The sequence below is a fragment of the Cupressus sempervirens genome, chromosome 9, assembly GCF_028749045.1.
Source record: "Cupressus sempervirens isolate cs-2001-9-10 chromosome 9, ASM2874904v1, whole genome shotgun sequence".
NCBI lineage: Eukaryota > Viridiplantae > Streptophyta > Pinopsida > Cupressales > Cupressaceae > Cupressus > Cupressus sempervirens.
The window spans coordinates 303546614-303566628 of record NC_143126.1 but is presented as its reverse complement, the minus strand read 5'-3'; positions in this window follow the sequence as shown (position 1 = coordinate 303566628).

Here is a 20015-nt window from a genome sequence, read left to right as displayed (position 1 = left end):
AATTGTCAGGTGATACTTTTTGCTGAACAAATGTCATGCGATACTTCACAGTATACCAGGGCGACAGTTTATGTTCAGGCGATACTTTTTCTTCAGCCGTGCGACAGAATGCAGGCTTCAAGTGTGACACTATTTCCAAAAAAAGTGTCACACGACAGTACTGTGAACTATCGCGCGATACTGGAAAAATGTCGCCCAACACTGCAACTGTAAAAAAAAGAAAAATGCAGAGCAATAAGGGAAATGCAAGTGAAAATAGGAAAATGCAGGGCGAAATGTACAGTCCAGCCCCATGGTGGGTGCCAAAAATGTACACTCAAAATGTGTCACACACTCTAAACCATTCTATCCAAACGATTCCATGAGTTGGAATATTCGGATGCCGGCTTAGAGCTCCCTATCCACGGAGTGGAAGAAGCTAGTATTCAAGCATGAAGGCTCTCACCCAAGCTTTAGAAATGTGCTTCTTGTTAGTAAACCATGCAATGGGAGGTTCTTTGAGACAAGAGCAAGAGTGCAAATATCTTCAAGGAATCCCTCAAGTATGCAATGCAAGATGGAAGACTAAACTAGAATGGAAATGCAAGATGCAGCTATGCTAGAATATGAATGAGAGTGTTACAATACTGTTATTTAAACTATGTGAGATTATTACAAGAATGAAAGCTAAACTAACATGCAACTATGCTAAGAATGCCATATGATCTTATGCTAATATGATGGAATGAGAGAATGTAGACAAGGAGTAAGAAGTTCTCCACAAAGCTCCCAAGAAACCTGTTAGAAAACTTGCAGCATAACAATATTCAAAAGATGGATGGATCCTTTGAGGGGGAAAGCTATCTCCCTTTTAAAGTCGTACGGATAGTAGAGATCAAGATGAAGATGGTGGATGATCAACGGTGGAATTCGAAAATAGGTGTGATCCATGTGCACACACAAGTCAACCAATAGAATATAAGTTGACTTGTCATATAAGACAAAAGTCTCACAAGCCTTTTCTTTTAATTGAAAAATAGAAAAAAGACTTTATGTGTGCACTTTAAGTGGGTTAGAAGAATGGGGTGTTTTATTTAATTAAAAGGGGACATGTTCTTTTAATCAAATAATGAACTTAGGATAGCATAGTCAAACTATAGGTTATAATCAAATAAATTGATTATTAGCAATTTGGCTTAGGTAAGTGATTAAATTAATTTAGCCAAAATATTGAAAAGGGGGGCTAATAGTCTAGATGACCATTTTTAGGTGATTACAAAATTTAGCTAATATTTTTGAAGTTATAACTGGTCAAAGTCAAAATTATCAGAAATTGACAATTTTTTTCTCCTGTCAAACTTTTTCCATCAAATCTACATATTTTTAAAAACAAATTACATATTCTTGAAGAAGACTCTCTCCTCTAGTGCAACATTAATTATTATTATTTATTTTTTTAACATGATTTACTATTTTTTTCTTTTTTTGAATAGACATCTTCCTGAATCTTAAGATACCTACTTGTAATATTTTCAAATTATAACATATTATTCATAATCAAAATTTAAAAAAAAATATATGATCATAATTGTGACTCTGAGAACTACAAAAGTATATTTTTAGTTTTAAAAAAAAACTTCAATTTAGTAAGTCAAATTGGCCTTCAAAGTGATATTTTTACAGAAGTTCTTATTTTTGCTTGTTTGGCTGCCACATAGGATGCCACATAGACTGTTTCGATCGAAACCGTTTTGGCTGGAACCTTTTCGGTCGAAACTGTTCTAGTCAAAACCCCTGTCAGTAGATTAAACCACTAGCAGTTATTGTCACTATTTGACATAAAATAATTTTTTTTTCTTTTAAAAAAAATTAAATATAAATAATAGCAAAAATTGGAAGAGGATTTTTAGAAGACAATTAATTTTGAAGCAATTTTCAACAACTATTCTGTAGTTTTAATCAATATTGCAAAGGATCAAATATTTTGAAGGTTCTTTTTTTCTCGTCTACTTATTTTTATTTTTATGTATTTTATATTAAACCATTAGCTGATATTTGGTGAAATCTAAATTTATTTATTTTTGTTTCTATAGATTGAAATATTCAATGGGTAGTAAAAGGAAAAGATCAAGGAAATATAATAGAAAAAGAGATGACAAAATGAAAAGCCATACAAAACATGATCAAAACCAACCTACTAAAATTCTTGAATAGGATGAGATTCATGAAGAAAATGAAAGTAATGAAGAGGAAGAAATTGGTAGTTCTATTGATAGAGACAAATTAGAAAGCATAAAAAATTTGATGGATTTGGATGAAGAACTACTTTTTAACCAAATTTCATTTAAAGATATGATAAATGATAACACTATTAGAAAGAATTGTCAGAACATTTGGGATGAATATTTCAAGGATAAAAGCATATTTGGATAGGCCCAATTATTTGTCAAGTTATTTAGAAGAAAAGATATGAGACCTGTTTTGGAGTTGTTGGGTGTTGATAATAGGAAAAGCCATGCACATAATATTAATAAAACAATAGTTGAAAACTTGCAAAATGCTTATAACAAAATTGACAACACAACTCAAGAAGGTGATTTGAGTAATGCATGTAGAGCATTGATGACTACTATATCTAGTAGAAAATTGACACATAGAAAATAGGTACGTGCAATTTCTGATGTACTACATATATCTAGAAAAACTATCCAAAGATATATCAAGAGAAATATGCTTGATGATAACATTGAGAATAACTAGGTGAATATTTGTAGAGTTCGTCGAAAAGACAAGATTTTTGAAGAAGTAAAAAGACAAGTTATTGAATTTTGGACCACACATTCTCGTGTTTCTTGCAACACGTGTGATACTATACAAATTAAAGATCAAAAAATAGGGGCCAAAATTGAACATCCAAAACATTTCATAGATATAACTCAAAGTGAATTATTTCAAGCATTCAAACAAGAATTTTCAAATGTCAAAATATGTCAGAGAATGTTTGAGAGTTTACGTCCTTCCTTTGTACACATAAATAAGATACGTGAAACTTGTTGTTGTAGAAATCATGTTGAATTTGGTCTACACTTGCAATCATTTGAAAAATTTATGGTAGTACTTGATCCTAATTTGGTCATCCCTAGCAGTACAACACAATTTGTGAGGTTCATATTATGTGATAAATTAGAAGATTCAGATGAATTCAAAGTGCAATGCATTAAAAATCAGTGTGAAGATTGTGGAGATTTACACAATTTTTTTGAAATTATGCAAGTTGAGAATATTAATGAATCCACACAAGTTTCATGGATGAGATATGAATATGAGACATACCAAAATAATAGAGGAGATGAATCCAAAAAAATTGTATTGAAGGAGAGTGAATTGCATTATGATGAGTTCATGACCAAGTTCCATTCATTGATATATCCACATATCCAATATTGTCATGGTGCACAATGGCATGCTAAACAATTTCGTGATTCCAAAAATTGTTTTCCACCTGGTTGTATACTTTCAGTTGTAAATTTTTTTGAGAATTATACATTTGCACCTCATACAGAGCACCAAGGCCAATATTATCATTCTGAAAAAGTTACAATATTTGTGCAAGTGACCTATAGACATTCACAATTTGAGGTGAATCAGATAGAAAGATTGGATGAAAATGAATGCATCATCATCAAAGAGGTTCATTTCTATATTAGTGATGATAGAGTTCATGATAGGAGTTATGTGGCTCATTATTTTGCAATGTTCTCTAAAGATCTCAGAAATCGTGGAATAAATGTTTCAGAGCACTGGATTTGGTCTGATGGATGTGTAGGTTAGTATACACAAAATAGTTACACATTTATTTGACTTTATTTTATCTTATATTTATTTAGACATGTCTATTTCTATTTGATATATGTACATGGATAAGTGTAGATACTTATCATGTTTCATGTTCACAGGACAATTCAAATCTGCAAAAGCATTTAATTGGTTAGCAATGCAACATGCTAGAACAAATGTTAGGTTTTTATGGAATTTCTTTGAAAGTGGACATAGAAAAAGGGAGCATGATGGAGCAGGAGCATGTATAAAACATGCGCTTCAACAACATGAACTTGCAAGCAAATATATGCATTTTTTAAATGTGCATGTTTAATACTCTAGTAGCATATATTTTGAATTTTACATATACATGCATATTGTATGTACATACAGGGAAAAGGATAGAGAGCACAAATCAAATTGTCGAATGGTGCAAAGTTCATTTTGCTACTTGAGATACTGAATACAATAAGAGTTACTTTTGGGAGGTGAAAGGTGAACTAAGTTATATTTATTTTTAATGTATTTTTCAAATCAAGTTGAGTTTTTAATTAAATATTTATTTTGAAATATGACAATTATTTTTTGTATTTGTAACAGATATAGATCAATCTAATCCTTACAATTGTCAAACGATTCCTGGTATTAGAAGTTTACATCAAGTGATGACTACAAGAAACCATAAACCTCCAGTAATTAAAGTAAGAGGGAAAACATATTTTTGTGATGACTGCATTAAGGAAAATCTAGTGAGTGCATGTGAAAATATTGGGAATGGATATGTTTCACATTGAGATTTGAAGGAGATAGTTAGAAAGCCTCCTTTTGAAGATGCTGACATTGACATTGACATTCATGATCCTGTATATTCAGCTGATTATGAGCTTATTTCTGATTTAGTTATAGTAGGTTTGTGTGCATATATACATATATATAAATTAATATACATGTATATTTTTTTTGAAATTAATTTATATTTATCTATATTTTTATATACATGCAAGAGATATTTTTGCAGTTCAAGCCTTACCAGATAATGCAGAAAATGTGGACTATTATCTTTTAAGATGCACAAAAGCAAAACACAAGTTGCTAGAAGGAACTATAGATGCTGATCAACAGTCATATCCAATTGGATCAGTTGTTATTGAAGGAACATATTATCAAAAATCAAGGGTAATTGATAGTGGTATTGAATTTATTGAATACAAGCCTGGAGAAAAGTTTTTGCACTACAGTAACCATGTTATAGCAACCAAATTACAATTTGAAGCAATACAAAGAAAAGGATGTCGTGGAAATCAAAAGTGGAAATTGTCTATTGAAGAACATGAAAAACTTCTAGAGATAATAAAAAATAGAGAGGATCCTAACAATACATTGTTTGTGGAGCTCTAATTTACCTATATACTTATTGTGGAGCTCTAGTTGAGCTATGCCTGTATAGCTCTTATACTTTCATAATTAATATTGATAGGATATTTGTTTTATAAATTTTTGTACATTGGATCATTTATCTTGGATATGTAAAATTAGACATGTATTGTTATTTTTATTTAAATTCGACATGGATATCTCATTTAAGACCAGGCCTCTTAGGACCTCCCCTTAAGACAATCTATTAGGACCTCCCCTTAAGACCACCTATTAGAACATCCCCTTAGTACCACCTTTTACTTGACCTCTCCTTAAGACAACCCCTTTAGTATTTGTATGTATTTATGTACATATAATCTTTATATGTTCTTATATGATACATTCTCTATGTTTGTATATAATCATTATGTTCTTGCATGTATTAACTTTTACTAATCAAATATTGTAACATGCATTCTTTAGGTCATAATCTTTATATGTTCTTACATGTATATGTTATATGAACTATGTTACATAATACATACATTATATTTTATTAATTAAATATTGTTAATTATAGTTAATTAAGAATGTATTTCATTAAATATATAGTTAATTATAGTTAGATTAAATATAGTTAATTATAGTTAATTAAGGCATGTCATTAAATATAGTTAATACATGAGACATTAAATATAGTTAGAATAAATATAGTTAATTATACTTAGATTAAATATATAGAACTTAATTATACTTATATTAAGACATGTCATTAAGTATAGTTAATTAAACTTAAATTAAGGTATTAAAAACAGTAACATGTATGTATAAACATGAATATTGAAAACATATACATATGTATATTAACTTTTATTAATTAAATGTTGTAGTTCATGCATTCTTTCTAGGTGATCATAGTCTTTATATGTTCTTATGTACATGTATATGTTATATTCTTATGTACATGGAACATTAAAATTATATAGTTAATTACACTTAGATTAAGGCATTAAGATGAATAACATATAGAAACATGTGCATAACACATACATAAGTTACATAAAAGATTAAGACATCAAAAGATCAATAAGATAGATGTGTACATTAAAAGATCAATAACATACATGTACATATGTAGAGAATATAATGTACCCATATCAAATGTATAAAAATAGATCATGTATCAAATGTCTGGAAATAACATATATAAAACATCAAAATCTCCATATAAACATGTATTTGAAAATAACATTTAAAACATCATTTAGTGTCCATGATATAAAAACGTATCTGGAAATAACATATAAAACATCAAAGTGTCCATATAAACCATGTATCTGAAAATAACATTTAAGACATCAAAGTGTTTGGATATAAAATGTATGTATATGGAAATAACATATAAAACATCAAAGTGTCCATATAAATATGTATCTAGACATAACATGTGTGTAATAAAATAAAAGGCCATATATGATCTAATTAGCTACATCCTGGTGCAGGAGAACCCACATAAAGAATTTTGGACATAATTTATGCATGAGCTGACTTGAGGAAATTATCTTGATTTTGTCATTACGATAAGATATTTTCTTGAGATTTGTTTAGACCATTGTGGGGTCATTCTTCCCTATTCTATACTGATCTAGAATCTTCTATAAGTTGTTTTTCCTATTTTGTAATATCTATAATTTTCCATAGACCCTCTTAGCAAGTATAAATAGAGTTTTAGGTTTAGGTTTAGGTCAGGCTTGAGAGCAAAGTTTCTGGAAACAAAGTTACGAAGAGAAGAAATCTGCAGGAAGAGCTAATGTATGTACGGTTCATTTGATAAATTAAATAGAAGAATTTTATAATATATCTCTTACTGGTGCTAGTTCTTATTGCTATTGTGTTTTCTTCTGTTGTGTTTTATCTTTGCATCATTTTTGATATCAGAGCTCATCAAAAGGTTTGGGAAAAGGTGAATTGTGAGTTTGTGTTTGTTGTGACAAGTGTTGGGAAGAGAACCTGTAGAGTGGCCACAAGACTAGGTTGAGTGGAGAGAATCTAGATAGAAGAAAATGGTCACAACAGAAGATTTATCTCGTGATTAGAAGATACTTTTAGATGTATGGGTTTCATATTGTATTTTTCAGAAAAAGAAAAGAGAGGAAGAGAAAAAAAAGAGAAGAGAAGAGGAAGCTAGAATGAATCAAGAGATAGAAGAGAAAATGAGATTCCTAATGAGGGAACTTAAAAAAGGGGAAGAAAATTTAGTGAGACTAAAAAAGGAGTTGAAGAAAAATATGGAAAAAGAAAATAGTGATATGAAGAAACAATCCTTTGAGGTTACAAAATCTTGTGAAGATGGAATAGAAAACTCGGTTGCCATTGAAGAGAAGATTTGTCCATTGAAAGGACAAAATGAACAAATAGATGCTGATATGAAAAGTTTGCAACAAATAGTTGTTGCTGAACCTAATGATAAAAAGGTTCTTGAAGATAGGAAAGAGGTTGAAGTGGTAATTGTTGATGAGCCTTGTGATGAAAAGGTTCATAAAGATGAAAAAGAGGTGGATATGTTGGTTCTTGATGGAACCAAGAGATGGCATTTGAGGTTAAGAAAGAAAGTGGTATGGCCTATCAAAAGGATAATAGTTGCAGCAAGGAAGAAGACTTGTGATGAAGCTACGAGGATAGATAAGGATCAAATAGTGATGAATTTGTCTACAAGCATGGAGATATTTTAGCATAAGGACATTGATAAAAAGGATGCAAAGGTTCCTAAAGTGAACCAAATTGATAAATTCATATATGATGAGGTCCCATTTTATTTTTCTAATCCATTTATTGCAGGTTTGCAAGAGTTCTATCTAAGTTCTTATGTGGAAGAGGTTTATGAAAATATGAAAGTTGACTTGGGTACTTGGCAAGAGTACAAACAATAAATACCATGGAATTGGAAGACAAGAAAGAGGAAGGAAAATCCAAGGGACTTGGATTCTATTGTCCCAGGGAGTATGGTGCAAGAGCACCCACATAAATAATTTTGGACATAATTTATGCTAAGCCGACTTGAGGAAATTATCTCGATTTTGTCATTATGATAAGGTATTTTCTTGAGATTTGTTCAGACCATTGTGGGGTTATTCTTCCCTATTCTATATTGATCTAGAATTTTCTATAAGTTGTTTTTTCTATTTTGTAATAATCTAGAATTTTCCATAGACCATCTTAGCAAGTATAAATAGAGTTTTAGGTTTAGGTTTAGGTTAGGCTTGAGAGCAAAGTTTCTGGAAACAAAGTTATGAAGAGAAGAAATTTGTAGGACGAGCTAATGTATGTATGATTTATTTGATAAATTAAATAGAAGAATTTTATAATCTGTCTCTTGCTGGTGCTAGTTCCTATTGCTATTGTGTTTTCTTCCATTGTGTTTTATCTCTACATCACATCCCCCCTCCTGATCCTGGGCTTTGTCCCCAAAAGGTTCTATCAACTGCATCTGAACCCTGTGTCAAATGATAACTTGAACCATTTAGTTATGTGTACAGACAAATTATATCAAGATCTACATGTATATAAATCAAATATATATATATATATATATATATATATATATATATATATATATATATATATATATATATATATATATATATATATATATATATATATATTGTAACATACCTAGGACTCACGACATGTAGGATCTATCGGTGTCTGTAGATCAAAAAAATGTAACATATTATCGCTCAAACCCTATAACACAAACACAAACACACACATATACATAAATTTAAACATATAAACATATTATTTACTATAATAAAAATAAATCTAAACATATAGAGATATTTACCGTAGACATATGTAATGCTCTATCGATTTGACTGATATCTGAATCATGTAATGAAAAAATAGTATCAGCATCCAAGTCAATAGTGCGGCCCTTATCTGAAAGAATGGAGGTAAATAGACCAAGCTCTCTAGCACTGAGATCCTGAGTAGGGGGGGGTGTTGTAGGGTCCTGAGTAGCTAGGGCTGGTGCTTTAACCTAGGCCTATGCAGCAACAGGAGTAGTAGAAGGTGCAAGAATGTCCTCCTACCTCTATGAATCCTCTGGGACTACTGTATGTGAAAAAATATGACTAATCTGAGAGCTCATGTCATGAAGTGGAATCCCTGAGAGTGTAGATAATGCTTGATATGCATCTAAAAGATTAGATGCTAAAAATTATGACAAACGATGCAATGCATCCACCTCTAAAACTTCAAAAATATCTACAGGAGAAGGTATATTTGTAACTCCATAATCATCATCAACAAGTATGCTAGATGATGCAACTGTGGGAGTGGTACCTTGAGACTGTAGCATATATCTACCACATAGATTAGAAGAAATCTCGTGTAACTGTGTGGTGACGGTGGTGATGCTTGAAAAAATCTATGTCCTAATTGTGTCATCAAGAAAAATCTCACCTGCAGCAGCCATCTGTGGACCTCTCGGCATAACCAAAAGGTTTGGACCCACCATTTCCCATTTGTTAACGAGCACAAGAGTGTCCATGGGTCTAAATCTGTCAAAAATTCTCCCCTAACCTTGCCCAACATGCCTTGGATAATTTGTATAATCAACATCGTAGTGTAAATAAAATTCTGCAAACAATTGTTTGCAAAAATATAGAGGGAACTCATCCTTTTGTGGCCATCTATGATGAGTGGCCAACCAACGAGGATATATCAATGGTGCGACGAGTGGATCAATACACTTTGTTGTAGAGTAGCCTCTGACTCTATGATGATCTGTATAAGATGGAAACATGGATTTCACCATACCGGTGGAAATCTTAGTGTCAATTTGTGTGTACTTCATAGTGCCAGTGACACTATGAGATGAAGAAGAATAAAATGTCTCAATGCTCATGTCATCAAAAGGGTTGTATGATTCAACTGTCTGAATCATACAAAATAACTCCTCTCGCATCGCTGTGACCTTCTCCCTATTAGGGAGGGTGGTAGAAGAGAAAAGTGAGGCATCCAAAACCTGCATAGCATGAGATAATCTCACAACTGTATCTCTAAATAACTGCTGTCTATCATGAGTGGAGGAGGTCGATCTGTGTGTTGTACCAAACTCAGCACTCTGACCCCCACCATAGACACTGGCATCCCTTGAGGATGCAGGAGTATGATCCCTAGAACTGGATACCATAATGTATATATGAAAATAAATATGAGGATATGAATGTGAAGCTACAAGAGTGATAAATATATAGAGATCTACATATGCATATATATACAAATATAAACATACAAGTGTATTTAAATTAAAATAATTAAAAGTTAAATTTAATTTGAAACACACGTACATATAAATACACAACATTAAATGTATGGTGCTAAATTCAATCATGTAACATGTATGTATTTTAAAACAAATTATCTTCTAGAGACCATATCTAATGTACATTGTAACATGCTCATGCAAATGTGAAAAATAAATATTCGTACATGTACATGTGTATATGTGATAAAAATAAAATAAAATATCTTGATTAAATGATAACTAAGTGTACACATGTATACATGCAATAAAAAAATATAATTCTTGACTAAATTGTAGATTTTGATGTAAATGCTTTGATGATTATGGGGAGTGTAGATGAGAGTTAGGACATAGGGATAGAAAAATTTGTTACTAGATAAGTAAATGAGTTTAGTTAGCAAATGTTAGTTTACAATTTAGAACTCATGACTTAATTTAGTAGTTTGAATTAGAGTTAAGAATGTTAATAAAGTAAATGGGATATAGTTTTATTAAGGTTGATAGTAAGGTTAGTCTATTATGTGCTAGTAAACATATGAATACCTATTAGAACCTATAATAGATGTAATGACCTAGTAGGAGTCCCTAGGTCCCCTTAACATATATATGAATAAAAATACCTAGAAATGTATCATAAGAGGTCGTTATGTATCATTTGGTAATGTAAGAATCATCATTACCTAATAAGACCTATTATATCCTAATAATACATATTAAGACTTATTAGAACCTATAAAAAATAGTATGACCTATTGCAACTCCTATGTCCTCTTAAGACACACATGTATGGATAATGTACTTAAAAATGCAACATAAGTGATCTTACTGTGTTGTTTGGTAATGTAAGACTCATTATTACCTGATAATACCTATTATGTACTACTAAACATATGAATACCTATTAGAACCTATAACAGATGTAATGACCTAGTAGGAGTCCCTAGGTCCCTTTAACATATATATGGATAAAAATACCTAGAAATGTATCATAAGAGGTTGTTATGTGTCATTCGGTAATGTAAGAATCATCATTACCTAATAAGACCTATTATATCCTAATAATACATATTAAGACTTATTAGAACCTATAAAAAATAGTATGATCTATTATGACTCCTCTATCCCCTTAAGACATAGATGCATGGATAACGTACCTAAAAACATATCATTTAACTGATCTTAATGTGTTCTTTGGTAATGTAAGACTCATTATTACCTAACAATAACTAGTTGTTAAAATGAACATCATGAATATCTAAGTGTCTATGTTATGGTTAGAATGTGGTATGGGTTATGATTGTAGTTAATATAGGGTTATGTTAGAAGGTGTATTTAATGTCAAAATTAATTTCACCATAAGAGATTATTGTTTCACCTCTAGATCCATCAGGGTATGTTAGAAATTGAACAATGTCCCCTAAAGGTTTGCTACATTTTTTCCTAATGTTTTTCTACATTTTTACCTCATGTTTTTCTATATTTTTTAACTAATTTTTTTGACATTTTTACCTAATGTTTCTCTATATTTTTACCTAATGTTTTTCTACACTTTTAACTAATGTTTTTCTACATTTTTATCTCATGTTTAACTACATTTTTGCTAACAAATTAATTTAAATACCATTCTAAAACAATCTAAAATAATTAAATTAATTAAAATAATTAAATTAATTAAAATAATTTAAACATATTAAAAACTAACAATTTTAAATATTTCATTCACAAAATAGGTAAAAAGAACTACTTTAAGTACAATTAACATTTATTAATAAAAAAAATGTTAATTTTTTTTTAAAAAGTGGGGAGCAAAAAGCCACTAACCAGTTACGGCCGAAACACTTGACCTACTCTCCGAGAAGCTAGGAACTGCAATAGTGAAAATGATAGCCGCAAGAGGTTCATGACAGTTTTTATTACATCACAGGGTTTCGGCTGGAACCGGTGTAGTTGAAACAATTTCAGCCAAAATGGTATGAGCCATGTATGTGTGCGAGACCACCACATATGTTTAGCCAAAATTGTTTTGGCCGAAACTATTCCGGCCGAAAGCTTTTTGGCCGAAACACCCAATGATATCACAAAGGGTGACACACGTTTGTGCTTCCACCCTGAAGTGAGTTAAAGTTCTATTAGTTCCTGATTCACCTCTCACATCTCAGTAACCTAGCCTACCTTATATTTCCTACAATTGGTATCAGAGCATTTGGGTTCTCACATCAAAAGTTTAACAACTTGAGAAAAGATCAGAGGCAATGGAGCTATACAAACTAGAAAAGACTATTGAGAATGAAAAGTTGGATTTGGAATTGGCTATTGGACAACTCAAGAAAAAAATGGAGAAACATTCTTTATCCTTGCAAATAAGGAAAGATCTTGTAGCACAAATGGATGAAAATCTCTACATTGAAGAAAGAATTGAAGAATTATGCCCAAGAAGAAATTTAGATGAAGTTGATGGAACAATCAAAGACCTACTTGAAAAGAATCTCATTCTTCAAGATGTTCGAAAGATGAAAAGAGAGCAAGAAGTTAAACTAGTCAAATTATGTGAAGTAATAGAACAAAAGGACAAAACCACAAAAGAGATGGAAGAAAAGGACAGTGAAATTCAATAGTTATTCCTTCAGAAAATATACTTTATTGATCAACTCAATGATGGAAATCAACAGCTTATTAATCTGAGGATAGAGAATGAAAGATTGCAAAATGATCTTAGCATGGAAAAGAAAACCAATGAGAGAATGCTAAAATATTAGGAAAGCATGAATCAATTGAATAAGAAAATTTAATATAGACACAAAGGCAAAGATGGATTAGGATATATAGATGAAGGTGAATCATCTCAGCAAGGAGCCCAAAAGAATAAAAGACCTATTTGCAATCATTGTGGTAAGATAGGTCATACATCAAATAAGTGTTGGAGAATGGTAAAGAAAAATTCAATGGAAAGTGTTACAATTGAAATAAGGATGGAGATAGAGAAAATGAATGCATAGAGAAACCTAAGTTTGAAGGAAAGTGTCACAATTGTAACAAACAAGGACACAAATATTTAGAGTGAAAAAGAAAGAAGTGGAACATAGAAGACAAAATTGTGAAAGTAATATTTGGTTGGGATTACAACACATGGTGTAGATGTCACTACTATGGTGAGTTTGGGCACATTGGAGCAAATTGTGTAAACATCACATGAGGAAAAGAGACACTACAAAGAGATGTTTGTTTGTGCACAACTTGGACATCTTGCCAAGAACTATACAAATAGATTTAGAGTTGAAGATGAAAAGAAAGCTAACATCAAAAAAAAATGAGGCAACAATGGGTGCAGAAATCTCTAGAGAATGCAAGCCAAAGTCATGAAGTTGTTGACACCCAAATCAATGAGTTGGGTGACTCAAAAATTTCAACTTAGTTCCACATGGAGATCATTGGAACTATGATTTAGAAGAAGTCATCTAACATCAATTCTAGCTAGCAAGTAGAAAGATCCATATTAGTATTCAAGATGCATGGGGATCACTAGGTGATGATTACTAAGAAAGGTTAGGTTGCATATCTTTTTTGGATGCAAATTTCGAGTTGGTTTCAAACTAAGTAATGATAACCCTACTAAGTTCAAAGTTCTCTCTCAGTTGGTAGTTCCTACCAAGTTAGGAGACTTTACCGAGTTGAAGTTGTCTTCTGAGCATTAAAGACCAAACTAAGTGGAGGATAGCCTATCACTGAGTGAACATTTATACAAAGCATTAATGGCGATCAAAAAGATGAAATTCATTAAAAGGAGGAAATCAAATGTATTGTTTCACTGTGAATTTTTAGAGCATAGAGAAAGAGTGAACTCAGAGCCTCAAGTGTTTTAAGTAGTTGTTGTTGAAGATTTGTCCCATGTTATAAACCCTATTGAGTGATGGAATCTTCTAGAAAAAAGATTACAAAAGGTTTTGAAATGGTAGTTCATGGAGTTGATTGCAAGGCTCCCACATTCAAATTGGCACTAACAATTGCAGTAGCACTCAACTTTTCTGGAGAAGAATCCCAAATTCCACCTAAGGTACTCCTTGTTAATCAAATTTGATCATTTTATCACTATTCAATTCAAGAGCTCGAAACCCTAGAGATGAATGAGGCATGCAATGAACTATGTGTGGATGGAGCTATGAAACTTGAGTATACATATTTGGAGACAAAGGGTTTGATGCATATTTTACATATGTTGAGGGAATTCCAAGTAAAGTGAATTAGGTTCATCTTGAGCCATGTTCATAACATGTAGTTGTGGTTGGATCACCCTATTTTGATAACTAAGAAGATGATATATAGGATTACTAGATAACCCATGTTGATCAAATAAAAGACCAAAAAAACCCTAGGTTAGTTTGAATTGGAAAAAAGGACTCTTGTCAAATGGGATGGAAGAGACATGAAATGAAGTGGAGTGATTGACATGCAATTTAAGTTTTTCATCCATGTGATAGCTCAAGATGGTTGAACACTGTATCATGTGAAGAAGTTGACCTAGAATACAAGATGGTAAATAAAAATTTATCCTTTAACCTTGTCAAGCTAGTACTAAATCAATTTAGCAAAAACATGGAGAGTATTTGATTCTCCAAGAAAAATCTATGTAAGTTTGGTTATCTCTTGACATGTTTATTCTTCTATGTTCAAAAGTTATTTCCTTCTACAAGAACTATAGTATGGAAGAAAGATACTCCTGTATTGTATCAAATCAATGAATTTATAGTAGAGATGGGAGAAAAATTTGATAGTAATATGGATAATTATTTTGAAACATTCAAGGAGAAAACACAAAGAAGATACAGGATACCTAGGAAGCTCATAGAATATTATGAGAAGGATATGTATTTTCTAGTTGACTGTGAGAAGTTCTAAATCCAAGTAGTCAACCCTAGAGTGACATGGGTTAAACCCCTAGAATATGAGGTTAACATAGATGACACAAAGGATATCATTGAGGTTCTACTGAATGAATCTATGGATCCTAAGACAACATATTTTGGAACATATGAAGAGGATAAGGCCAGAATTGAGCTTGATATTAAGTTAACCCAAGCAATGAACAAATTAAGAAAATGGATAGAGAAAATAATGAAGAACACTAAGCAATCAAGCTCTCCTCTCATGCTTACTAAAGGTAAGAGAGATGACTTAGTTGGAGATGAAGATGAAGAGGATGATGTAGAGGAAGCTGAACCTGAGGAAGAGGAACCTCCCAAGAAGAAAGGGAAGGTTACAATAACCAAACCTAAAAAGTCTTACCCTTTTGTGTTCATAAGAAGATATACCAAATCCAAGAGGAAACTAAAGTTGGCTGAAGAGGATGAAGCTGGAAAGATTATATTTTAGAGGAGTTCCCCTACCCTTTAAGAAAAAATGAAAAGTTTGGATTAGGGAATGGGTATGACATGTTTCAAGTCTCTCGAGTATGAGACTAGGACCCAAGAGGAGAAAAATAAAATTGAGGATGCTCTTGTGGAAAAATTGGGTAAGTGGAAGCAATCACCTAATGAATTAAGACAAGAAGTTCCTAATGTAATTGTGAAAGTAACTAAACCTTAATGGGATAATGCATTGAAAATTGCTATAGACATTAGTGAACAAACCTTGAGACAACTTATGACAAGTCTTAGTGAAAATGAGGTGAAGGAATCATTGAACAAGAATGAGTAGAAGCTTACACCTAAATACAATACTTATCTAATATTTCTAAAGGACATTGAATCTATGGTGAAATCCAATGCTACCACATGGAAAAAAATCTATGGGTTGCACAATCTTATTGACTATGTTGTGCAAGTAGATGAAAAAGATGCTGAAGAAGAAGATGTGGCAGAGGAAGTAGATATTAGAGATGATGAAATAGACAATGTAGATCTTGATGATGCTAATGAGAAAGAAGAAAAAGAAATCATTGGAGGAATTCTTCCATAAATTCAAAGTATTTAGGAATTTGATGCAACAAAGATTGCAGCATAAGTTATGATTTCTTTTCCTCACTCTCCAAGAAAAGCCTTAATGCAATCAGACTCAAAGAAGGTTTCTAACAAGTTGGTCGTGGCTACAACTAGGTCACATAGCATGCAAAAAATATTTGGAATTACTCTACCAAGTGTTTCATTTCATCTATCAAGTAGAAAGTCTCTCTAGCATTAGGCCTTATTGAGAAACAACAAGGTATTTCTATTGTTAATGTTATTTTTACTATTAGTACATTTGTTGTTGTTCCTACTTTTTCAACTATAATTTCCACCATGGCTAGTGCAATGACATTTGAGACCTAGTCTCAAGTGAGCACTGAAGTTTTGAATAAGGGAAAATAAATTGTTTCATCTATTATTCCTAAGGATAAGGGTCAAGAGGTTGAAATGTTTAGGGATGAGATTGATCTAGAGGAAGATATTGTAATACCAAATTGGGATCTTTCCAATCTGACACCTGATCAAATGGATACCCTCACAGAACTTTTGAAGAAGAGTGCTAAGCAAAAAAAGCTTAGAGAAGAGAGGAAAAATAAAAATCAAGTTGTTGAGGACATCAAGAGCATATTTTTTGATGTTTTGAATATTAAGTTTGATGAGAAACAACCTATTCTAGATCAATTAGTTGAAATTGTCCACAACTACAATAAAGAATTGAATGGATTGGAAAAACTATTAGAGAGAGTATAAAGAAAATTTGAAAATAAGGTTTTGAAGCAAGTAGCATAGAATATTGGTATTGATCAAGTAGAGTTATATACTATTCTTGCTACACTAGAAACATCTATAAATAATGTTGTTTCTTTATTTGTCAAGTTGAGTGACACATCTATCTTTACCAAGGAGATTAAGGATAAATTATCCAAGATAGATGACGATATGAAGGAAAGTGCACATCAACTATCACTTGATCCTAGTTGTAGCCCTTTACACTTTACAAAGATCAGATACCTAATAGATCTACAAGTAGAGTTCTTAAGGGAAAAAGAAAGAAGGGCCACACTTGTAGGAATTCAAAGACTCTAGATTGGGGGCTACAACAATGGGACAACAAATTCTGAGACTATAGGAGAGTTGGCTTTTATTTGCTTTTCTAAACTTTGTGTTAGGTAGAATAGGGAATTTTTATTTTAAGTTTTATGAAGGAAGATCCTATTTAGTTGCAAATAGTGGTACTAGTGCAATGTGTATTGAGATCTATGTAATTTTATGCATGTTAGGGAAGGGAGGTTTGAGAGAAAATTGTATACTGAAACTTTGAGTCTGTGGAAAGTTCTCTCCATTGATTGTTATCTTGGTATGACTTTTATTTTTCATTAAGTGCATCTAGTCTCATTATTTCCTGATTATATTTAATTTCAAGATCCCTTTTAAGTTTTGATTCTCCATTTTCTCAGGATCTTTATTTGTTATGCAATACAACATGGAAATAGACTTTGTGCTATTTGTGGTTATTTTCTTTCAGTCATTTTGATTTTTTGCATCTACTTTGTGGTTATAGGTAGATGTTTGAAACCCTTTTGTGGTTTCTGGCTAAAAGAATTTAGAATTAATTCATTGTATATCTTAGACGAGAAGTTGTACCCAATAAAAATTAGAGAAAGGTTATCAATCCAATGATAACCTATCCAACTGTTGGTGCTAATGAGTCCTTTCACTTGGGCATTTAGGGGTAGATTTGCACATATTTTCTTGGAGAAGAATCTATTCACTAAAAGATTTATGGAAACTTTGTTACGAAAAATGAAGACAAAGATCATTGCCTAACATTTGTTTCCTTAGTCTTATGATTATCTCTGTGTGCAGGAGATTGGTGACTCTGTGTTTTGAACTTGTTGAGTCATTGACTTCAAAGTTCTAGTGTGTGTTATGGTTGTGGTTGCAACTTAGCCATGGGGGGCTCAGATTAAACCATTTTCCTTGGCCCAATATTTTGCCTTACCAAAGAGATCATGGGAATACCTTCCCAAGTTTCATGGAGACAAAAATCAAGATTCGGCTGATCACATCAAAGTAGTTACTGTTGCATGTCAAATTCTTGGTGTGTAGGAAGAAGATGTGTTCATCAAACTATTTGTTCAGAGCCTTATGGGAAAATCCATAGAATGGTTTCAACATCTACAAGATAGATGTATCACAAATTGGGATGATCTTAAGGAGAGATTCCTTGAGAGAGTTCAACCCATAGTTGATTTCTATCAAGTGTTGGTAAATCTTTTTAAAATACAAATGAAAGAAGATGAATTTGTAAGGGAGTTCATTGATAGATTTAACTAGACTATTGGTAAAATCCCTCTAGCCCACCAACTGAATGAAAGAAATCAGGTATGCTTCTTTATTGTTGCTATGGATGTTGAAGTCAAGTTTTGGTTACAATTCCTTGGAGTGCAAAATTTGGTGGATGCACAAAAGGAAGCAATCAAGTTGGATGATGCCTTGATTCTTAGTCATATGAAATCTATAAAGACCACTAATGAAAGAATACCTTTGTGAACAACAACACTATATTGATGAGGAAGCTATAAAGAAGAAGCATGTTCTAGAAGAAACCAAATCCACTCCCAATGTTTCTTTTTTTTGAGAATCTAACTATTTTTGATGATGAAGATTTCCAATAACCCTTGTTGGCTGAAGGTAATGCTTTAAAGATGATAGGATTCTACTACCCGCATGTTGAAAATGATGAGTGTGTTGCTCGATCAAATGAGCTAATGACTAGCCTGAATGTACCAATTGCAAAGGAAGGACTTGCTACATATGATTCAAATATAGGGTTATCAAGGGCTGCCCTCTCTCCAAAAAATAAAGGCTATACTTTTGAAGTTGCCAATATACTCTCTATTATTGGTTCTAATCAGCATGATATGGTGTATCAACAAGAGCAAAAATGGTCAGATAGCAAAGAAGGGTATGACACTTCTCTCTCTAAATCTTTTTCATATGTACCATAGAAAAAGGAATGCTTATGATCTAAAGTAGTGATCAAACAAAGAGATCTTTCAAAGAAAGTGGTGCATCAAACTATGCACTCTTTGATTTTGTCAATAAGCATTGATGATAGAAGGCCTTCACAAGTTGAAACATCCATGAATTTTGATAAAGAAAAATTGCATACTATGGTACAACATTTCACTCCTATCATTCTATAGCAAGCACAAGTTGAATGGGAGGCATGCCATTTTTATGATGAAGATGGTATTCCCAAAGAGCAAGAGTTCCTGCAGCATGTGGTTGTTGAATCCATCTTTTTAGTCATCACAATATGTCTACTAATGCTAGTGCACTCCACATATCAGTCACTCTTCCACACAGGCATGTATTTCTTTGAACTAGTTAATGGGTTTCCATGAATGAATGAATGCATTCTCAGAGGTATGGGCTACTAGCTTATTGTGTAAATAAGTTTTTGTGGTGCATAGTTTAGCTTTTCCTATTTTAGCTTATTGTTGCTTTGTGTTAGTTTGAATAATGTGCAAGCTTTGTACTTGCTTATAGTTTAGGTGTTTTTTTTTTTGGTTGGTTTTTCCCTTCTCCCATACACCCTCTCTGCG